General features: G+C 39.8%; 1 long non-coding RNA gene across 3 annotated transcripts; it reads left to right on the top strand.

Moving 5' to 3' along the window:
* Positions 1 to 38: 38 nt before the first annotated feature.
* On the top strand, positions 39 to 23330 carry LOC110357459 (uncharacterized). 3 transcript variants are annotated; one of them, XR_002411133.2, is made up of 4 exons: positions 99 to 999; positions 2023 to 2083; positions 2180 to 2517; positions 20521 to 23330. It is a non-coding gene; the product is annotated as an uncharacterized LOC110357459 (long non-coding RNA). The 3 variants fall into 3 exon arrangements; XR_010475668.1 differs by lacking the exons at positions 99 to 999; positions 20521 to 23330 and adding an exon at positions 39 to 87 and having other exon boundaries at positions 2180 to 4933; XR_010475667.1 differs by lacking the exon at positions 20521 to 23330 and having other exon boundaries at positions 2180 to 4933.
* Positions 23331 to 24471: the final 1141 nt, after the last annotated feature.

The raw sequence follows: 24471 nt of genomic DNA, 5'->3' as shown, positions 1-24471 counted from the left end.
AGGTTTATATAAAGGGCCCTTGCTAAGGGAGTGGTGTTGGTGTTTTTGTATGTGACTTTAGATGGCTGGGGCTGTAGCTGTGTTGTGGTAAAGCCAGTATATAAAGTTGTTAACAGAGAAGTAGTTTTTACATTTTAAAAGAAGCAATAATGTTTTAGGTCTACATTAGTCAGTTGAACTTTGTTTGTTCACTTAAGTATAATTTCCTGTTTGCATTTGTTTATAGTTTGTTTCTTTGAACCTCTTTAAGACCTTTCAGTTATAAATATCTTTGGGTAAAGGCTCTGCTGAATTGTTTAATATAGCTAAAATATTTCAGTAAATAAAGGGGAAAAAGGCTTTAGTAGTGTCTACCATCTACCTTTTTTACTTGACTGTTAACTGTTACAGATACCTTTTATAAGTATCTATAAGGGCTATGTTTTGGTAACCTCTATGTGGGTTTTCTTTTTGAGCCTTTAACTATTGTAAAGGGTTGTGGGGGATTTCTAGCTAGTGGCTTGCACTTTTTTTTTCTGTTTATTCTTTTACTAATCAGTATCTCTGGGGCTTAGTGTCTAGTTGCCTGTGGTTTCTCATGTTCTGTGTTTATGGGCATAAATTCTTATATTTTGGGGGAAAAGTGTCTGCCCCTCAGATTACAGAAGGTGTTTATGCAGTTATAAAGATAATATTTTCTTTATTGAGTGATCATTGGGGAGGAAAAAAAGGCTCTTTTTGCACTAAAGTTAAGAAAGTGCAGCGTAATGTTTTCTGGTTTGCTTTCTGTGAGACCTCAGCTGCAAGAGATGCTGCTTTATCAGATGGAGTGGCTGCCAGCATGGAAAGGCTTGACGTCATGGCTGAGCTGATCTTATGAAGAGTTGCTACCAGAAAGTATAGCAGAAAGCTATTTAGTTTTTTTTTTTTTTTTCCTGACCAGTGCTTTGGCTTCTAGTTGAGGAACCTGCTGCAAATGACAGATTCTGGTACATTAGGTCTGTCTTGTAGCTTTTGCAGGTAAATACTGACTAGAATCAGTGTTTCTCTGCTGTCAGCTTGAAGTGGCTGTGCCTGTTTGAGCCTGTAGAGTAGCTGAACACCATTTCTAATGAGCAAAGAGAATGTACTGTGGGAATGTATTAACAGCTTAAATAACTTGTGATGAAGTATATCTCTGGAGGTCCATTCTTAGTTGCTTGGGAAGTGATTTTCAAGTAGACATGTATGTGATACTTTCTTTTAAGCTTATTAGCTCCTAGCTTGTTCCTGGGAAGTTTTAATTCATGGTTGGAAGTAATGCTAGAATAAAAAAGCTAATACTTCTAGGTTGTTCTGCATTTGAGTCAGAAAAAGCATCACAGACTCAGATATAGCAGAGGTCAGATAAATAGTAAGTTAGGAGGTAGTGGTACTTAAACCAGCATATGTGTATCACTGGAACTCAGTAGATTCAGGTGGGTAGGATATAGGGGCAGAAATATGACACTAATGCCTACCAGTAATGAACTTTATGCTTAATTTTATTTTGCTTAGCTACTTCAACAGAATGGAGTATTTTTGGCATTTAATTTACTATTTGTATCTAGCAGTGTGTTGAGCTTCCTGAAGTATTCCTAGCTTTTGATTGTGCATTGGCTAGCTGTCTATTAGGTTCTCATTTACCTAATTGGTTTTTCTTTCTTTTGTTAGTGTTAATTGATGGTTTACCATGGATTTGAAGAACTACTACTCACTGTTCTGCACTTGTACCTCTGGAGTAATAGTTGTTACTTTATTTGGTACTTTTTTTACCCAGCTTGCTTATATTTCACTCAAATGCAAAGCTCATGCAGTTAACTACCTTGTATAGTTGAGTGACATGCCAATTGCTTTCCCCCACAATGTAGCTGATGATAAAATCTCAATTCACTTTTATGCCTTTTGCCAAGTTATCCTTAAGTTTTGCTGTTAAGTTAACTATTTGATCTTGTGTCCAGAACAGACTGTAATTTGTATTAGGAAATGAAAATAAAGTTGCAATTTTTGTCTCCTGTGTTGCAGCAGATGTGTTAACCCTCACTAAGAACTTCTAGGCACCCCGATGAACTCTTCACTAGATAAGGTACTTATACAGAAATCTAACATCAATTCACTGAGCTTACCTTTATTTTAAGAAGGTGCTTGAGTTCTCAGAAGGTGTTCTGTTCTTGTTTGGCAGGACTGGGCTGGTCCATGACTTTCAAGTGCACAGTGGGTTTAGAATTTGTGAAGTTCATGAAGAGCTCTGCCTTCTTGATCACTGCAGGATAGTGCTGATGTGGGAGAGTTTGTTGCCTGAAGTCCTAATCTCTTGTGCTGGGAAGAAAAGAAGCATACCTGGAAAAAAAAGTCTTAAGAGCAAGTCCTGAGAGGCCCTTCAATGGCTGAAATGGATACTGAGATGAAAACGGCCCCCCCTCTAAGTTTGCAGCTGTCATACTTGGAGCTACTGTCATGGATGGTACCTCCTTATATTTGACGTTATACAGCCAGAGATGAAGGTGATTGTTGCCTCAGGTACTCGCACTCATTTGTCTCGTCAGATACAGACAGATGGTTGTGAGGAACTGAGAATATGTAGAGCTCAGCATGAAGGGCATTTGTCTTGGCACTCTAGCTGTTTTGTCACTGTCAAGCTTTGTTTCTACATTCTGCAGAATTACACAGAAGCTGAGCGAGTACTGTGTGTGTTTGAGACAGTCCCCACATGTGAAGGCTAGCATAGGAGAAAACAAAACATGCTTGTTTGCAAAACAAAAGAGGTGGTGAGGAGAGTGTAGAAGAATGCATTCAGGATGAATCTAAATGGAACAAGCTGAAAATAGGGATGCAGCAGTGACTGACGCTTAAGCTGAGAGCTCTAGTTGTGTGATAAAATGTTAGGAATAAAACCCGCACAATATGGATGAGGCCTTGTGTCCAGACTGAGTAGTGTGTGACACTGGCATTCTTCCCCTGAATGTTGTCGGTAAATCAGTGGTTTGAAAAAGGTAGTGGAAAGCTTGCAGAAAGATTTTGGGGTGTTTTCCAGCTCTCCTGAGCACTTTTGGAAACCCAGGATTAGATGAAACTCTGATCTAGTCTGTGGTTAGCGGAGTCTACTGTGTGGTTCCTACTACAGTGCAGTCTAACCTGTCCCTCCCACACCTTGTGGTGCCACAGGGGTGCTTGCTAGGTTCTTCTTAGCGATTAATGATCACAAAAGTGAACAAAGATATGTTTGAACAGGACAGCTTGAATAAGCTTTAAGGAGTGTTAGATTAGGCTAAGAATCACTTAGTGCTAACTGCAAGCTCTGGCTTATTCCTGTTCTGCTCTGTTGTAGTGTAAATACTTGTGCTGATTTGCACTGTTTTGACAGTCAGTTCTGTAATATATAAACTACCTTTTCAGATGCTTAATTAAATATTTCAAATGTCCTGACTAGAAATGCTTTAATCTAATCAGAATACTGCTTGAAGTTACTACTACCAGAAGTGTATTTCCTTGAGTTATTTGCTAAATCTATTCTAATGGCATCAACAGCTGGACTGCTAAATGCTGTTAATGAAACTTTTTTTCCCCTAACTACAAGCATTTTATCACCTCAGTCCTAACCTAAATATTGAGAAACACTGACTTCGCAAAAATAGTAGCAGGTGAGAAATTCAATCCATGCTGAATTTCAATAGGCATTATCAAAACTCAACAGCATATTTGAGAGAAAGGGTTTTACTGCAAAAGCACAAGTCGAAGTATTTAATGATAAAAAATGAGGGACAGAAGATGCTTTTCAAAAGAACACTATCTGGCACAGGAACAGTCAATTTGCAGGAACAAAAAGGTCAGAGCAGAGAATGGAAGTGATCAACACCTCATTGCCCAGACTGCAGTATCATTTCTTTGGGAAGTGGTTCTGTCATGTCCTGGCTGGTGGTGGAGAAAGCTACTCTTTATCTGATTATGTAGCCTTGGAGTATTATTATGGAGGATGCAAGTCTTAACCTTGATTTAACTGGCATAAATGACTATGCTGTCCAAAGGAAAGGTCTTAGGATCCTGCACTTAGGAGGGAAAATGATGTAGATATTAGCTGTGCATGGCAGTGTGAAATGAGAATTGCAGAGTTCTTGGAGAAAGGCATTTGGGTCCTTTGGTTAGATTATGGCTAGCTGTACGCAGCAGCAGATACAGCAGGTTAAACAAGCAAGGTCAGCAGATCAGCAGCTGGAAGCCTGTCCAATCATCCACACATGCAGTGAGAATATAAGTAACTTCATAAATAAGAATACCACCATGATTTACAGTAACAAAACCAGTGAGGGCTGTACTAAACAAACAGGGGTAAGAGCACTGGACTTGTCTGAACTGCTGCTAGGAAAAAACATCAATGTGTGCGATGCAGTGGGTAATCCATTTTTGGCTAATCCATTTTTGGGTGACTGTGGGCTGTTTGTAAGTAGGTTGATTTGAGTAACTGATCTTGTCTTGTCCTGATCCAATGTTTGTTTTACTCAGAGTTTCCTTTGACAGACAGCTGACAGTCAGGTCTCTATTCCAGCTGAAATAATCATGCCTGAACTACCAGTGGGGTGAAGCAAGATTGCTGTGTACTCAGAAAACTCTATAAATATTTTAGCTAAATTATCTGTTCAGATTTGTGGTGTTTCAAAGTGAAGCTTTTTGTATGCTCTAGAGCGATGAATCAATTTTGTTTTTAATGCTCATCTGTACAACTTGCTTCCCCGAACTTTGTTGCTGAAATTGCCAAAGGTACAAGTGAAGAGCCTTGAAGAGGAGACCAGCTGTATTGCTAATATTAGAAATAAATAACTGTAAGTGCCCTAACAACTGCTAGGCTGTACTAAGCTTTAGTGCACAAAAATAACTGTCCCCACTGTATCTTTCTTGTTTCTCTAATAAGTTTAAGTAATTAGAAAAGATTTCATTAAGAATGCCAGATTTCTCATCCTCTGTGTGTGCATACATATGCATATGTGTAGGGAAGGATGGAACTGTTAGAAACAAAGCCCTTTCTGCAGCAAATATTTGGTTTACCTGGGAGAGGGTTTACTTTGAAGGGCTGCCCAGAACAATGGGTTATGCAGTGATGGGATTTCCCCCCACCCCCCCGTCACATTTTTAATTTTAAGTTTATTTGGCACATTTGCTTCAGTCAGCCAGAAAATGACAGTCCCATTCCATCTGGCATGATGCATTAATTTTTAGCATGTTGAAGGCAACTCAGTGGTTATACACAGCTTTCCTGGTACCTCACTTGTGCTAAGGGAGGACATGTTGAGTAGGAAATTGAGTTAGACTGAGTAGTTCCCAGCTGAGAGAATCTGTGCAGGAGAGTGTCCAAAATATGCTGATGCTCTTTTAGGCTGATATTAACTAATGCAGGAGATGGTAGTGAATGTGCCCAGACTTTTAATAACCTGAGCATTTCCTCACCCTACAAAACTGCTCATGCACAGAAGTGATGCCACTAGGTTTGCTCCTACCCCTACAGTACAAAATTGAGGACTGCAAACCAGAATTCTTGAGTTCTCTTCCTTGCTCTGCTCTTCTTTCTGGCAGAGGACATCTGGTTTAGTTTCTCAGTGACCAATGTGGGAAATGGATTTTACATGGCCTAAGGACTCACCTTCAAATGTGGCCAGGCCACTTGGAAAATGGGTAAGGAAAAAGAACCTGAAAAAGTGTTGATTTTTTTCCATCTTGGACTCATCAAACTAAAAATAGGTCTTTCTTAACAGAAATTCCTGCAGTGTGTGAATCCAGCCCTGTACTTTTGAAGTCCAAGCTGCAAGATGTTTTGCATTAAAATATTCTGCTGCTACAGTGGTGTCTGAAAATCACTGTGGATCATTTTATGGAAGCAGAAGTCTTGACAGGCTTCTGTCATAGGGTTTTTCTTACTACAGATGACATCTACTATACCTGTGTAGTAGTTTATAAGGCTGACTGAAATTATTTATTAATGTAGCTTTTATACTAGAGAAGAAAAATTGTGCCAGAATTCTCTAAATAGGTTTGATTCTACTGTGTTGATGAATGCCATATATCTTGTCAATGTATTGTTTACCTTCCTACATCATGCAGGAAGCCTGAAATGTTATTTGGTAGGGAATAGTCTCATATCAACTGATTAAAAAAACCCAAACAAACACAAGGTAATATTTATAGTGAAAGGTTCTAATGTGTTTTTCCAAACAGTGTAGATAAAAACTACAGTGTCTCTTTAATGCTAAAGTATGTTTCTTCTGGAGACCAAACTAATTATTGCCTTTATTTGAAAGTGTTTAAATTTAGAGCAGGAAAGAGTCCAATATTCGAATTATCCCAGAACCTGTTATCAACAAGCAGAAATCCCACTTCTTGTTTTAGAGTTGCCAGTTGGCTTGTGCTCAGGGGGCATTACAGTGTGAAAGCTTTGTGGCTAGAAATGATGGATGGTTGTGCAGCTGGATAAATTGTTTTCCTTTTGAGGTGAATAAAGTGTGGTTCTTTTTATTCTAAAAGCATAATACCTGTACTCTACATAGGACTCCATCCTTTCTGTACCTTTTATTTCCTGATGGCAAAGGTTGTGGGAGGATAATTAAATTATGTGGGCAATTTAGGCAGGCAGAGATGCAGTAAGTTTTTTAGGTTAACCTCATCTTTAGTGGATTTTCCAGTATAGTGACAAAATGCTTCAGAACTGGCCAATCTGTTGAACAATCTGAATCCGGAGTTGCAGAGGCACATCTGGCACAGATAAATGTAGCTACATCAGCATGAACAGTTAAATTTCTGTCCCATGTCTGGGGAAGGCAGTCATCCACTAACTCCAACACAGCAGGAGTATCAGTTGGGGCATTCAGGCTCTTTGTACCAGTATGATTTATTATTTTCTCTGCCTTTGTTCTAATCCCTGATCTGAAGTTCAACTTAGTTGATTTTGCAATAACTGGTAAATAAATGACTAACATGGAACTAGGACTTCAGTGTTGAGGGTAACGCAGGAACCGTGGAAATAGGAAAACTTTCTGTACATAGGAAACTGTGTAACCTCATCTGGGTGTTCCTGCTCTGCCAGGGGATTGGACTGGATGATCTTTCAAGGTCCCTTCCAATCCCTGACATTCTGTGATTTGCTTATGGAATCTTATGTTAAAACTGAAATGAAGGCCTGTGAGTGATTCAATGCCTTGTCATCTGTGATTGTGTGTATTAATTCAGATGGTTGAGATAGTTGATTAAAAGCAAAGGGGGATCATCAGAACTGAAATTGTTAAAAGTGTGTGGCGTTTAGCCTCTTCCAAAATTAAATATTTGAAAGAAAAAAATCCTCTGTATATTAGCTTTGTCATTTGAGGCAATTTGGTGATCCCTTGATTGATGTGCGCTAATACTGTGCGTGATCTAGGATGCATGGTTGCATCTCACAGGAAAAGCATTTCTTGATGTGACTAGAGAGGGTACGATGGTCCTCAGATGCTAGGAAGTGAGCACGTAGACTATGGAATTACTTTGCATTTCCAGTGTCTCTGGAGTAAAGGTAACATTCAATATGAATCTGTTCAGCTGATCAGTTACATTATTTCAGATACATGCAGATTTCAGTATTTAGCAATTCCTATAGTCAGTAAATTATTTTAATTGTAAATTATTTAAATTGTCTCCTTTAAGAGTAGGAAACACCGTGTAAGAGATGAAGACCTGGAAGGGAGCTAGGGCTCTCTTAATTCTACAGACCAGCGATTACAGGTCATACTTGATCTCTGAGTCAGGCTGTGGAATTTGCTCATCTGTAATGTTCTGTAGGTTGGCATGTTCAAGGAGTTAAAGATCATAAACATTTAGGTACTGTGGCTTATGGGCAATGCTACTTATTTTGAATATGCAGTCTTGATGGTATGCCTTACACAAAGTGCTTTGAAAATTCACTTAAAATTTAGCTAAATTTGAAATAAACGATTAGGTTTACAATGGGGGCAATCTGTTGGAAATTCAGCTCTCTTGGTTATCACCAGCCAAGTATCTCTTGATGCTTAGGAAAGAAGATGTACTCAAACAGTCTTGAATACAGCTTTCCCCAACCAAGGGAGTAAATCTGTTCCTGTCTCTTTGCCTGTTCTAGAATACCTCTGAGAATGGAAGGACTGAGAATAACTTAAAATAAATTTTTCTTCTTCCGTATCCATTGTGCTTTTGGAGTTCCTTCCTCCTACATTTCTGAAATGGAAGAGCTAATTGAAAATATAAAAAGGAGGCTGCAAAAAGTTGTGTTTTAGTGTTGTGGATATTTACCAAGGAACCCTTTAATTTCTCAAATCAAGGCTTTTGGCTAATGCATATATTTTTAGTTGTTTGGGGATTTACTTAAGCAATAACTACTTTGGGTGCATTATGTAGGTGTTATATATAATGTTAAATCCTGAGCAAGGCTTCCAGGATGGTTGACATATAGTTAACAGAGCTACTTAAAGTTAATATGACCTTTAATTTGGTGAAATATTCTTATGACTTATTTCTGAAGGTTTTTTCTTTTGTGCAAGGGCTAGATAATTGTTGCACTTTGTTTCTGTGGAAAAAAAAAAAAAAATCTCCAGATGGATATTGCTAATAGGAATGAGTGTATCTTATATTTCGGTGTTCTTACACCTATGTTTTTGAGATAAGCAGATGGGAGATGTGTGTTGTGAAGAAATGAGGTATAACCAGAGTTATTTCAAAATACACGGCAGAGCTTTTGTTTAATCTGTTATAGCATTGCTGCCAACAAAAGATTGGTAATGTTGATTTTATATTGCTGATTTGCTGCAATACTAATACATCTAAATCAATAAGCTGAGGTCATTATAGCCTTTTGTTCACATAAAACCATCTATAATCAGCAATCCATTTTTCTTGCAGGAAGAGCAAGGCTTCTGTGAGCATATTGTGTCTGTATATGTATGTGGGAAAGAAAATAGCAAAAAGCAAGTCTTGAATACTGCTACCATGGGATCTTGCTTTAAATCTGTTGTAACCTAAGCAGAGATGGCAGGTAACAGCCTGACTGCAAAAGCTACATGAGGTGGCTTTGTTTTTGTTTTGTTTCAAAAACACAGTTGCATTCGGTCGTGGAAGGATGAAACATTTGGAGTAGCCTCCTAAATGGCAGGGGACTGGTAACCCAGATGGTTCTTTCTGGCTCTGTGTTAATCTCCTACCCCAGTGCGTTGTGCTAACAAAGTGCCAGAGTTGTCCTTTCCTGTTCCCTTTGGAGAAGGGCCTGATGTCTCTTTTATGGACCTTGAAGGGACTTCTCTGAGGAGCACAAGTGGGATTGTTGACAGAGGTGCATTTTTGTACAAGAGCATAGGCCATTCCTGGTGGTGTTCTAAGTTAAAGGAATATTTTTGCCAGCCTGTGTTGGCAGTGGGTGCATTAATTTGCCCTTGGAACCTCTTGAAGTGTGTGCTCTGGATCCTGCTTGTGTATCAGACACCTCAAATCTGTTATGCAGTTGGTTTTCACCTCTGTGTGTATAAAGTTGTGTGCATACTTGAGGGCCAGGGCCCTAAAAATCAAGGGCATCCTTGACTTCAACCTGAGCATATTGGATGAAACTTGCCTGAGATTAAATGGCATGTGAAATAATGTTTAGGTGGGAAATATATGAATTTACTGCTGGTGGATGGAATGAAAACAGCTTCTGATAATAAAAATAAAGCACCACATTGAAGAAACTCAAACAGATATTTAGTGATGCTTCTGCATACAATGTGATAGTGCAAATGAGGTTACCAGATGGCACAAGACAAACTTGCATAGATACTAACAAAATAAATGACACTTCTTACAGTGAAAGTCAACAACAAGCAGAAATCCTCATAATGCATTCTTTTATAGTAATAGAATATTCATAAATAATAGGTTCCAGACTAATCTGTCACTGCCAGAGGGAGGTGCCAACATCTTAAGTCTTAAAAAAACTTTTGTCTTTGGTTAATTTTTCAATTCATCATTAAGCAATAAGAATTATAACTCAAGCCCTTATTTGAAGGAAGTTGTAACTCCAGTCTGCTCTACTTTAGTAGTAGCCCTCTAAACAAACATGGATAGAAAATTTCAGACATGCATAACTAAAAAGAAGTATAAATAACTTTGTAATGCTGCCAGGGCCTGAAATTAAAGAACTAAGAGACAGAGATACTTATTCCCTTGGTGTCTGCATGGCATTAAAAGGCAGATTATATTGATTCTTTTGACTCTGAGAAAACATTTGCTCCTAATGATTAAATGAATTGTTTTTATACAAAGGTTCAGTACTTCAAGGAGCAGTGTGCATTATTGCTTACATTATTACTTGATTGTACCTGCCTGGAAATTAATGGTATAAAACCATTTAAAATTGTACATACTAAGGGAGGATACTTGCTCATCTCAGTTATTAATCTGTGAAGAAATAGATTATTTTTAATGTAAAATACTCTTATATGAATTTTTTTTTTTAACACAATATGTATGGTGGGCTGATGAATTCAATTGCATATTGGTGTGGCTTTTTTGAAAGAAATAAGCATGAGTAATTGCAGAGGTATGTGTTAGTCTCCTCACACAAGTTAAAATCTTCCTAGACCTTCCTGCCCTGTCTCTGGGGGATATGGATGTGCTGTGCTGTTGGATTGGGCAGGTTGGGCCTAGAGGAAAGAAGCGCTGTGCAGAGCTACATGTGTGTCCCAGCTGATGCTGCTGGAGAAATGGAAGTTGGGCAAGACTGAAACTGTTCTCCAAAAGGCTGGAGTGACCTTCATGCAGTTAAGAGCAGGATCCTGGGAAAACTGTAAGAATGAGATGGTTTAGCTGGCACCCAAGGGCTGGGGATGCAGGAGTAGAAGCTCTGAGCCAGACTTGGAACAGAGGAGAACACTTGCTGTAGTCCAAGATGGACTGCTCTTCAGTCAACCTCTATGTGGTCTTGATACTCCTATGTACTCTAAGCACCTCTTAACAACTTGGAGATGCAATCTCTTCTGACTCGTGGAGCATCATCATCATGTTGAGAATGTAACTCTCACATTCATGGCAGTAAATGCACCATAAGAGCCTTAAGCGTGAAGATTTTGAATGGAAGGAGTCCTAAATTGGAAATAAGTTTTGTGATAGGGAGCTGCTGTGTTGGAGACCTCATCAGGTGACTTTTCTATTCTGGAGTCTTGTGTCTTAACACCAATTCAGTGTGCAGTCTTTACTGAAAGCAGATAGTGACCTTTTTCCTATGGTAAGCAAGTATCTGTGCAGAAAGACTTCAGGTGAGATAAGCCTCAGCAACATGTGATTAAACAAGTGCCCAGGCTTTCGGGAGTGCGGAGACATGCTGGGGAGTACAAGCTGCTGCTGGTAGTATGTCCATTTGGTAACTGCAGTGCTGGGGGGTGGCTTTTGGGAAGGATGCTACTAGCAGGTGCAGTCAAGTGTCCTGCTGCAGTGGGCAGATGGTGGTGATTCACTTCACAGCTCAAAGTAACTGTTGAGGACACAGGCATTATTGGGGATTTATGTGCCAGCAAAGGACCAAGCATTTGATCTTTAAATCTGTTTAAATACCTAAAGATCAAGTCTCCCTAATGGGATTAAAAAAAAAAAAACAAAAACCAACAACCAAAACCCAAACTAAACCACTTAAAACCAGTGTGAATTTCTTAGTCACTGAAACCAATGAAAACAGCACCTTTTGTATCTGTCTAGTGACTAGGCTGTGGTTTTGGCACTATACTGTGCTCCTTTCCTGTGATCAGTTTTTAAAACAATGTGGTGCTTCTTGATACTGGTCTCCTTCTCATGGGCTGTCTTGCTTTTTTTCTCACACCAAAATGATGCAAGTGTGGAAACCCAGAGTGAGCCAGAATGAGGGTATCAGCAGAATATTGCACTAGTGCCAATCTAGCTTGTTAGCATTACAGCACTAGTGCAGTGTGCATCCTCTCATCTGCATGTGCTGTGATGGCCCAAGCCATAGAACGGTCATGCTTGGTTGGGCTCTTGCATCAGAGCTCTTCCATATGCATGGAAAATTTTCTCCACCGAGTATCTCCATCCACACTATGTAGGAGTCAGCCTCTCTTGTGGAAACTCACCCTGAGATAGCAGAAGACTAAAGCTGTTTTGCACTGCTTCTCTGCTGCCTGGAGAGTGGCAGAGTTTTCCTGTTTTGCTCCATTTCTCTCCTTAGCTGTCTCTTTTTCCCCGTTCTTGTAGGTACCATGGTCTTTGCACATCCTTAGGAACAGGGCTCAGTAGCTGAGCTCCTTCCCTTTGGGTAAAGGTCCTAAAGATCATCCATATCATCCACTAGAGTGGAGATAGCTGCCAGCATGATATACTTGCTTTGATACTAGAAAAGCACTTTTCTAATACATGTATATCTTATGCACTAACAGTATTAATTTCTGTATAGATATGCCAGTGTTGAGGGTAAGAATACCTGTCATCTCCTTAAGTTCCCCGTATATTCCTATTCCTTGAGTGTACATAGTAGGCAAACCACCTATACATGTCTTCCTGCAACACAGGCCCCATTCTTGGAGCATGTGGTCTACCTGTCATTAGGAGAATGATGTAAGTGGATTATTAAGACATAAACTGCTTTGAAATTAGCGGAGCCCTGAACTCAGTGCAGTAGTTGCACTGAGGTCAGAACATAGAGGTGAAATACATCGTGTATTAATATAATGACAGTATAAAGGCTAAAAGTACTTGCAAGGTACTAAAGCTCATAAGGAAACAGCAGAGAAAAGGTAATAAGCAGTAAAAGGAGCAGACCCTGTTAGTTCCTCTCCTTGGATTTGCTGTCAGGGTTGTGATGAAGCACCAGGGCTGGTGCTTACAGTTTTGCCAGATACCAGGCCCATCTGATATTTCCCACTGTTTTATTTTCTTTCCTTTTGGTTTCTAGTTGATTTGCCTCTTAACCTTATGCGCTATACCTGCTATTATGCACTGTTGCTAAACTGCTGTTCAATTTGCCTTGTTTTCTGCAAAATGTTTTGAATTATGTTGAAATTGTTCAGCAAAGCCCCTGTTGTTTCTTAGGTTTTCAGCAGTGCAGGCTGTTCTGAGTTGCAATGGGGAGCCAGATTTGGGGCGGTCTTGATTGTTTTTTCCCTGTTTGCAGGGGAGGGAAGACACAGTGAGGGATTTTAACCTCTCTTCTATTAAGTCATTGTAAAAAATATCTTAAATAGAAAATCTTTGAACACCACTGGTGAGAGTGTCTCAGGAGTTTCTGAATGTATTGTTGTCACAGGAGTCTCTTGAGTAAATAATTGAATAAATTTCATTCTTGCACTGCAGTACTAGACTACTGAATAAAAAAGCATAACTGATATTTTTATGCCTTTTTTATTAGGATTAGCAGGACATTTGGGAGCATTTACTTATTTATCCTTCTTTGTACTTTGTTGAATGTTTGTATGGCACCATTCTGTGCTAACTCAAACCTCAAAGTGAGTAAAAACAATAATGGACTACTTTTGCTAGGAGAGTCATTGTGTTAGGTACTGGACAGCTCCCACCTGAGATGGTAAGTGGCTCCAAGTTGTGAAATAATAATGAAAGTTTGATGAAAGGTACTGAATTTACAGAACTAGTTACATGATGTTTGTGACATTATAATTCACAAGCCAGAATTTTTTTCCCCCTCTCGAAACATATTATAACAAATAGAGAGGTTTTCTTCAGCTCTTCCAACAACCAGTGCTTGAATTCATGGAACTACTGTTACATTCCTCAGCTATAGCTGCTACAATAAAACATTTTATCACTGGGTGGTCCCCCTGATACTGAGCTGTATGGCAGTTTTGAGCATCAGGCCAGTTGTTTTTATTTCAGACTGCATCTTTCCAAGGTTAGTGGTGTGTAAAATTAATAGTTTACTGTCGGGGAATTCTGAAAGATTGCATAGGTTTAGTCCTAGGGTGATAAAGAACTTAGGGTAGCTAGGCTGAGAACCTACTGGTGGACTATCATGACTGATCATAGCTCTGCTTCAAGAACAGCAGATAGAGGGTGTGCATACCCTGGAAGAGATGCTACTATGTGACATTAGACTGGACAAAGAAGGATTTCAATTGTGCATTTTATTTGTATTTGAAGTGCTGCTCTTCTGTGTTTGCTGTTACTAGGAGGCATCTTCCTGAGGTTCAAGATACACTCAGGATAAAAAAAAATTGTCTTAATATTTTTTTTTTCACCTCTAAATTCCTGTCAATGAAAACTTATTTCACCCCATTGCCGCATGCAAAAGATGGAGCTTCTGAAGTCAGTGTGTAGAAGCTGGTGATATTGGAGTGCAGCATAGCATGTTTTCATGCTGCAAGTGCGTGGATTCCTGAGGGAATGGCTGAGTAGCTGCTCATGTAATGCTACAGGGAAGTGGCGCTTTCTGGAGACTGCAGGGAAGATGGCCATTCTTACACTTGTTTATTCTAGCTTTTTCACTGTGTAAATTCTATTTAATGAAAAAGCTGGGGTGAAGTGTAGCTGTAGGAGGAGGTCAAAGCAAGGGCAGTTGTTGGGGCCTGTCTAGCAACCTCTGTAAGGAATAAGCTTGTGATCTAACTTCTTTGCTCTAATGTATAAGCAATGCTGCAGATGCCTGGGCTGTACCGGGACACCTGAGATCTGGTATGCCACACCATGCTGTACAGATGTAGTAATGACTGTAGGCTAGAGCTGCCTTTCCTTGAATTCTTGCAGTCACTACTGAACAAACTTTTTCTCACAATGTAAAACACCAGCAGTCCACTATTAAGTAATATCCTGCCTCTGGCCTCAGCTTCATCTGGATGTGAACTCAGCAGAAACTTTGTGTCTCAGAGGATCTTGTCTCTGTGAGAAGCGGTGGCTAAGAACTAAGCAGGTACCTATGTCTATAAGTTTCTGTAAACAAGTAATTATTACAATCTTTCCAGAGGGTCTAGGAAGGTGAACAGGATTATGAGACACTACAAACTTTGAACAAAGCCTTGATCCTGAAAAAGGCTTGGGACCTGAAAATTCTTGAGACTGAGATCTTTTGGTTACTTTATTTGCTGCACAATGTCTTTCTCTCCTGCAAACCTAAGGCAGCAAGTTCTAGAACCAGGTTATAAAAATATTTCCAAACACAAAAGGGGAGAAAAAAAAAAAAAACAACCCAAAAGCTAAAGCCCAATATCTAAAGCCCGAACAACAAAAATCCTCTGCTGTCCCTTAAGGCATAAGTGCTGTTATGTCACCCAGGGTAGACTGTTGCGCAGCAGGAATTGGTCTGTAGCCTGGCAAGTCTCTTGCCCCCTCTGCATTGCTATATCACAGCAGGGCAGACTCTCTGCCAGCTCCCTTGAGGGTCCCTAAGCCCCTCTACACACCTGGGGAGCCTGGAGTGGGGTGAAGACCAGAACAGCCTCCTAGGAAACTTAACATTAGTCAAGTTGGAGTGTTGTCTTTGTGATACCTGTGTTAGGTTATCCTGGGAGACACATGCCTTCTCAGTGTGAAAGATGCAGTTCCATGTCCAGGAGCCTGCTTCAGCACCTTGCTGTTACGTACCATGTGGGGGAAAGTGAGAAAGTTAAGTGAGTCCAGATGTGTCACTATCTACACGGTGGGGACAGCTTTCCGCTGATTAGTCTGGGTTCAAAAGTGTTCAATTTCTAACCCACATTAGCTGATCTGAAAAAAAACGGCTAAGGCCAGGGAGGAAAGCAGCTAGCCAGTCTATGGCTTCACTGGGAGGTTAAGGGAAAACTTACAGTCTGGGCATTGTTCCAGGTAGATTCAGTGGAGACAAACAAATGTTCTCTTTCTGTAGCTACAGCTAATGTATGTTTCAACAAAAGATATATCTCATGAAAGATACTATATCTATCGCAGCTTGGAACACTTTTCTCTTTGGGGACTCAATTCTATGAAAATTTTTGTATTACATATCACCTGAAAGATTAATTATTTGACAATATTTCCTGCAAAGTTTGTAAATCTCACAAGCAAGAGAGGGGGAAAAAATTAAAAGTCTTATCAGGAAACTAAAAGAAAAATACAGATGACCCACATCAGTCTATAGGGAGAAGACAGTATTTCCACAAGTACAGGTGGGTATGAATAAAAAAGGTGTGATTAAATCTTCTTCCCTTAATAATCAGCCTAAAAATAGATTAGCCCAAGATGATCTGAAAAGACTTCTGAAGGCAACTGGGGACACAAATTTTAACTGCTTTTGAGGTGGTATTTGTATAGTCCATGAAAAGGAGGGTATGGTATGGTGCCTGCAATAACAGGGTCTGATTGTCAAGGTCTGGGAAATTGTGCAGCTCTTTACTGTGACAGCCAGTATCTGTTGGGGATCTGTAATCTAAAATACAGTCTCTTATTTCTTGATCTTTGGATCAGAGCGGAACTAAGCTCTTCAGCTGCGGGCTGGGAGAAAAATGAGAATATTTAAGTGCCTTGTGAATGCTTCAGTTGCTATTAAAAGAGGCAGTAAAAGATTATTGCAAACTACATCTGGCCACAGCAACTGTGAAAGATGCTAATATCTTTGTCATTCTAAGTATTTTTTGAAATACCAAGAGAGAATAATGCTACTTGGAACTGCATTATTGCCCCCTCATTAAGCACAGCTGGAACCAGCTGAAGAGTTGCTTTGGAGCCAATAAGGCTGCTTGTGTGATGGCCTTTTCCAAAGTTTTGGCAGAAGAAATACGGATTCTGATATGCTCCCCAGGCTCACGTGCGCTCCCTGAGCATCTGGCACCAGCACTGTGGGGGCCGTGAGGATTAAGGGGAACCTGGTGATTTGACCAGGTGTGCTTGCTGCAGCCTTGGGACAACCATTCTGTCATTGATTGTTCCAAGCCTGTGATGCTCAAGATAGCCTATGAGTGGGAGGTTGTCCCCAAAATTTTATGGCTGGCTGTTGAAATCATTACAAGAAAAGCATGGGCCCTAGTGCAGGGTGTCAAATGCATTTTCACCAGGGGCCACATCAGCCTCGTGGTTGCCTTCAAAGGGCCAAATGTAATTGTAGGACTGTATAAATGTAGGAATAGCTGTGAGGCTGATGTGGCCCCTGGTGAAAATGTATTTGACACCCCTGCACTAGTGCATGCAGCAAGGGAAGGCCAGGAGTCCAAGGGAAGAAATATTCACCGGCTTGTCTGCTGGCTAGAAGTTGGTTCAATGTGCACAGAGGCAAAGGACAGAGGCAGAAGTGCCAAAAGCTCGGGGTTGGAAATGGCTAATTGTGGACTGGTTACGGCTAATAATGTGTGTGGTGGTTTCTTTTTTCCTCAGAGTGTGTTAAGGGTGAAAGTTCCTGTAGCTTCTGACCACATAGCTGTGCTCTCCAAGGACAGAGCTGAAATATTGAAAGTGTTGGCATTTGGCAGCCAGAATGAAGAAACTATACTTCCTTAAAAGTGACTTTGAGTGCTCCCTGCCCACTCATTCTTGTGTGGCTTTTAGACAAATAAGCACTGATGGGGAGTGCACTTCATCGAGGGTTTCCTGGTTGGCTCCACAATGATCATTTTTTGGCCATGTTTGCTGCCATCTAGTTAACTCATTCTTCAGAAGACAAAGATTCTCACTCCTAGCCTGGATATCTGGATTTTATTATGTAACAAAAATCAAGCAGGAATTAATTCAAAAGTGAAAGGACAGTATTGACCTACAAGCTAGTAAACTTATACAGGATCCTTCTTACTAATGACAAAAAACATTTGGCTTGTTCCTACGGTCTTAAGCGGGGAAGCAGCTTTGTCCTGAAGTGACTTGCTGTGCTTGAGTTGGGGTTGAAGTCTGTAGCTGTACTTGCACCTGCAACACTGATGGGAAGGCAGCGCTATTTGAGGTCGCTGTGGTGTGTAGCATAGAATCATGATTACTCAGCAGAAGTTGACTGGGAGATGCCAAGTGCTTGATGCACTTCCCAGTTACTCTATGACAGACAAAGCTTTGATTAGCTTAGATTCCTAATTAAAAACTGGAAAGAGATAAAATAGATAGAAAAAGCTAAAAAGCATTCCTATGGTCCAAGCAGTGACTGCTGCACAGAGTGAATACATGGGGATATTGAATGTGATGTACAGCCTTTGAGGAAAACATCTTTCAGCTACTTTTGGCCCTGCTGATTTTAGGAGCTGAATTATTTATTTGTTCTTGAAGGACTTTGTTGCATTTTAAATCTGCTTACAAGCTCATTTTTGAGTCAGTGACTTAATTCTACACAATTAGTGATGATGTGAAGCTGTACCTGTCCTTCAAGGCCATGTGTGACATGAAATTTTTGGGTTTTATAGCTTGACTCTTAGCCATTAATTGCATTAAAACTGCATTTAAATATTTAAAGACTGCAGATCCTACTTTACTAGTGAAATGTTTTTGCTGTCAGCAAACACGGCGGTTCTCTGATTACAATGATCAATCTTGTCTCCGAGACTAGAAGCTGCTGCTGTGTTTTTTTTTTTTTAAATTGAATATACATATATTTATACACCTTCTCCATTTCAGTCAGCCCACCATCATGAAACCCGTTCAAACAAATACAGAGGCAATAAGAGTAATATATTCATAAATTTTGCTAACTTAAGATTTCAGGTTCATCCATACAAAATAATTGTATCATGTATAATATTCTTGGTTATCCCATGCAACTGTGTGCTTCTCCCTGAAGGATTGTGGGTTTGTTCTTGTATGTGGTTTGTTGTGTGCTTTTTTCCTCACAGGAGGTCTTTTCAGGTACTTCCAAAGGGTGCCAAGCTCCCAGGATCTGGTAAACTGCTCAGTAACAAGGTCTTTTCTATTCCATTGAATAAAACCAGATATATTTACTGTTTGTGGCTTTTGCTTCTCATACTGTGTCAGTATCAGTAAAGATGCTTCATGTAATAAGAATGTAGTTTCATTCCTGAAACTGCTTGGGCTCACACACTCCCCTTGGCCAATATACCACTTGTGTGAACACTTAAGTGCTTTACCAGGATTTATGTACAATGCCAAGGATGTGCGCTTTCATTTTTGATTCATCTAATGTTTGTTTTCAGATGTGGCTAACATTTTTCTGATAGAAGTGTGTTCATATTGAATTTTTGTGCTAAAGAAATCCCAGTTTGAAAGCTACAGTGGATTTTTGTGCATTCTGACAACTCTTGCTTTCTCACTGAGAATAACAGAAAATAATTAGTAATCAGCAGTGGGAGTCTAATGTTATAATTCTCCAGCTGTTGTGCAAAATAATTTTGTATAGATCTGGTAGAAACAATTAGTGAAATAACAAGGGAATAAAAATTAATACACCACAACTGCAGAATTTATGAACAGAACAGGAGGTAGAAATTGATAGATTCTTTTGGTTTGTTGCCACTCATGTAATTGAAAACCTGAAAAAACCTGTCAATGAAAGAATTGTGATTATTAGCCTGAAAGTGGTGACATGCTAACTATAATAAGGGAGCTAGCTGCTCAAATATAAGTGGGAAGAACATTTTCATGGGGTTTGTATGAGGTAGGCAGTTTTAGAAGCTTTAAGCCACTGTACAAAGGGCTGGATTCATTTGGTTGAAAAGATCCAAATGCTTAGAGCTGCCAGGTGTGTGCTGTAAGGATCCTGCTATGATGTGGCATTTTGTCATAGTTCCTAGTGATGATATAACCCTTGGGTAGCGAATGGTTCTTTTTCCATCTCTTATTGGATAAATTTTGATGTAGTAAACCAGCTTCTCTAGCAGCATAATGTGATGCTTTTGATCAGTGTACTGGAGGGTTGTTGTTGCTTAAATGGTTTCAGATAGTGTATTACAGGGCTACTAAAACCAGCACTGCTCTCTTAACTCTTAGCTTGGCTATGTTGCAGATTTTTAGCTTTCTAGCTTCATGGGAATACAGTTGAAACTCTCTTTCAACGTAGTTGGTAGCAGTTAAAACTATTGCATGTGTCAAAGGAAATGGGATCAACAAACCAAGTGAAAAATGTCATTTGTAAACAGAATTGTGAAAAAGAACTTGCCTTCTAGCTCATCTGGATTGTGCCGTGTGGGACCATATGTCATTTGACCTTTATTTCCTTTGGCTAAATATTAATAGGTTCAGTTACTATGAAAACAAATTCAGAAAACAGATTGGATTGCAACACAGCTTTGTTAGAAAAATCAACAAACTTCTTGTTTTTTCTCTGAAATGTTCTTGTAATTGTGTTTGTAGATTTTGTAATACCTTCTCTTCTGTGGCTGTATCTTTCTGTTCACATATATGGAAATTTGAGGTTATAGGTGCATATGGGGTTATTCTACTAAGTAACTTGGGTTTTGTGCAGGTAAAGAGGTTGAGCAGCATAGTTAGAATCCATGTATTTAGTACTTAAATTATTAGAGATGGGATTTTGTGGTTCAAATGTATAGTCCTGGTGTGCAGCTGAGTGATGCATCATCTACTGTAATTTGTCACATTGGAGGAAAGTTAGGAAATGAGCTTGATGAAGAAATGTATGTCGTGTCATCTTTGTGCTCTTTTGTTTTTGCGCAGGTGCTGGACCTGGGTGCTGCTCCAGTTCATCTGAATGATCACACAGGTGTTACAACAACCACAAGCACATTGACTGGGAGAGGATTTCAGGATGCAGTATCGTGTTTACAAGATAACTACCCATCCCTCCTTGCTACCTTGGAGAATTTGCAACGGTGGGGCCAGATTTAATGCTGGATGTGGAAATCTTCTTTCTAACCAGGGATGTAACCTGGTGCTGCCTGATGACACAACACAGCAGGACAGCCTGGTTTTGGTAACTCCTTCAGCTGTGATGCAGTTCCTGTCATATTTTAAAAGACAGCTATTTGTTCGCAGCTATGTGTGATCTTTGCCTCTACATTAAGCTTCACGGTATTTCTTTCAGTACCCACTGAAGCACAAGGAGAAAAGATGGAGAATGCAGAAGAGAGTAGCCCAAATCTGGAAAACCAAATGGGAGTGGGAATGAGAAAGTGCTCCAGCATGGAATGGCACTTTCCACTTACCTGAGTTCTGTTGGGAGCTGAGGCTCTTCCTATGCTTTTCTGCAGCTGGGTGGCAGCATTTCTGCAGCGATTCGTGTGTATGGTAAATTAATGACTCAAGGATTTTTTTTTTTTTTTTTTGGATGTATCAGATGTTATGTGCTTATTTTAGCTGTGATTATCCTTTTTAGAGCAACATAAAACTCACGCATTCTTCGTTACATGTCTGTAATAGTGAATCCTAATGATGTTACTGCAAATGTCAGTAGGTGGAAGATTTTACAAAATGACCTGGAGTTTATAAACCTGTAGTGCGGAGACTTGCCTACTGTCTGCCTCCTGGCATTTGGTGTCTTCCCTTACATTCAGTCTGTGTTCAGTATTTCCCAACTCAAACACCAGTTTGCTTCATTTACACACATCTGGGAAGATGAATTCAAAGACTGCCTCAAAGATCCAAACTGATAGTTTCCTTCACTGTATTTCCCATTTGTCTATGCCACTCTTCACCTTCTACATTAACAAATTAAGTCTTAACTTTAAGGTTGAATTTTGCAAGCCTAAATGTTAAGCTATAGGATTTTTTCATTATTTGCATCAGAAAGAGAAATTCCTCACTGTGAAATTATCATAGGGTTATTGCTTATCCTTTTTATCTCTCTTAAGCTTTTTTGCCCCTTACCTTGAAATTGGCTTTTCTGGGTAATTTTCCTGTCTGTCCTTTGTACTTATTCCTGTGTTCCTCTGTCCTTTGTGTAACCCATTTTTTGAATGGATGTAGCTTTCTAGCAATATTTTACTAGTGCTGTCATTACCCAGCTTTTAATGGTTACGTTCCATTTTATGAAGAATGCTGTGAACGTACCCTGAGATGAGGCTGAGCCAGTTGCTGTGGCTGTGCACTGTAATCCTTCCACCGTCACCTGGTGCTTGGCTGCGTTGAAACCATTTGGTTGGATTGTGACTATTCGATAGGCAATTAGATAGTTCTGTATCAGTGACCTGTCTTCAATTATTACCCTACTGAACTTTGTTAACTGCAAACTTTATCAGCAAAGATTTTATATCACTTGTAACAATATTGAATGACATTTGATCAAATGCTGATCTCCGGGATAACCATCACTGACTTTCACATTAACTGAAGTTTTCCTATCAGCAACTCAATTAAAGACCTGATGCTGAGTCAATTTTTAATCCGCTTTGTGTCTTTTTAGTACTATTTGATATCCTTTAAAAAAAATGTGAAACTGAAAAACTTTCATTATGTGGAATTAAATCTAACAGCTTGAAGAAATTAAAATAGCTACATAGATCTGTAGCTACATGAGTAATCTTGTAAGCTGCAACAAGTTTGTTTGAGAAGACTTAGAAAGGCGTAGAAAGACTATGAAACCATATTGACAGTCATTAATTGCATTTTAGCTTCTAATTCTTTTTTGTTATGAGACTCACAGTAACTGCTCTGTGGGAGTAATATAATGTTATCCAGACTGTAACTCCCTGGGTATCCATCTTGCCATTTTTACATCTTGAAACTACCCAGGGGGTCCCTCAAGGCTTGTGAAATTCCTCAGTTTAAAGGATTTATTAAACACAGGTGTTCAGAAGGTTTCTCTGTTCATCTGAGTGGGGCTTTACAGATTCATAGATGCGAATCTTTTGGATGCACCAATTTGAAAATGCATAGTGTAAGTGGGTTCTTCCTTCTTTTACATACAGCAATCTTTGTATTGCATGTTTCATAGACAGGATACATATGTCTAAAGAAAAAAATACCTGAACATCCAAACCCCAAAAGCCCCAAAATAAACGAAAAGCCCAAACCAACCAACCAAGCAGTTTACATGTATCTGCTGTCGATATCCCTGTTTAGGATTTTGTCAACTGCGTTTAGCAACAAGCTGTGTCTGACTTGAGATTACTTTTGTTCTTGCTGTATTTTAAAATGGTTTGTTTCCATTAACTGCACCAGTTTTATTTTCTCTAACCATATTAGCTGTTGATATCTTATTGGTTTGCTTTTGTCCCTGTATTTATTATGTATGTTTGAACTCCTAACTCTTATTTGGCACTGTTACCTTTCCTGTTCCACCATACTTAGTGGGCTTTTATGTTCTCTTTGCTGTTTTAACACCCTCTGGCACCAGGAAGACTGAGTTGCAGGTTTTTCTATTTTTACATTGGTGTGTTTGTGGCTTTCTGACCCATCTTCTATTTTTTGAGTGTCCTTTTAAGACAAATCAGTGACTACTAATGCACTCCAGAAAAATACTGAATATCCATGACAAATCTTCCCAGCTGTCCTAAAAATTTCTTTTACAAATGGATATATGATTTAATTTTTTTTTAATAATCCAGCAGGCTGGGATTGTGCTTTCAGTTAAGATGGTTTAGCTGAAGTAATTCAGGATTTGTTGCAATCAACAAGGATAAACTTGATAAAGGAGACTAAATTATTTCATAGGGTTTTGTCTTGACTGTGTTTTTGTTAGCAAATCCAGCTAAATAGCTTGGAGCCATTATTGCTGAAAAGGCAGTTAGTGGCTTCATCAAGTTATGACTGAATTCTGGCACCGTTTGTACAATGTGCTGCGAAACACTGTCTTCTCTGCGGTACACTAGTCATCCCGCGGCCTGTGGCTCTATACGGGTACTTTGAATAATTACTGAATTCAGTCTGTGTTCCAGAGTGAACCTTTTGCTCTGTTCCCAGGCTGTGCATATGATTCTTTCTGTCTTGGCAAGCTCAAATTTCTGTTGCTTTTTCTTCCTGCACGCTGGCTGCTCAGGAATGCCCTCTGCTCCAGCTGCTTGCCAGTCATTCCACCACAGAGCAGCTTTTCCTCTCTGGAACCCCCAACTTGTTTAACTCTTCTAGGCTCCTGCCTTTCACTGCATTAAGGTGCTGGGCATCCATCATCTGCAGGGTTATCTCTATCCATGAATGCACCCAGCTCCATGGGCATGGTGGGATCTACCATGGCTGTGTGGTGGCATCTGTGGGTGTCCCTGGGGGGTGTGTGGTGCTACCAGGTGACATGCAAAATCGTGGCATTGCAGGCATCAGGAATATCCCTGGCACAGACTTGGAAAGGTCTGTGCAAGCCGTGGTGATGGCTCCTGGGGACTCCTGGGTGTGTAGTTGGCTGTTGTGGTACAGAATGGGCAAGAGTTCTCTGACAGTACTGGGCATATTGATCAGTCTGCATTTGCAGGCCAGTAGGAATGGGTATGCAGGGTGGAGCTCAGGCCTTAATGTCCATGCTATATGCATTTCAGATAGTAGTGCTTTTGTGTGTGTGTGGTGTTTTTGTTTTGCTTTTTTTTTAAACTTCTGATTAGCTTTAGCCTGGGTTTGTGTTGCAGCCACAGTGGATTTCCAGGCTATGTTCAGCTGAAAGGGAGTCAGTTCACGTGCTCTGAAATGCCAGGATGTGCACCAGAGCACTCTGAGTGAGCATGTTTGGGAGGTTCAGTTCAG

This window comes from Columba livia, chromosome 12 (genome assembly GCF_036013475.1).
Source record: "Columba livia isolate bColLiv1 breed racing homer chromosome 12, bColLiv1.pat.W.v2, whole genome shotgun sequence".
Classification (NCBI taxonomy): Eukaryota; Metazoa; Chordata; class Aves; order Columbiformes; family Columbidae; genus Columba; species Columba livia.
Note: the sequence above shows the minus strand (reverse complement) of the source record. Positions and strands in the feature narration are given on the sequence as shown.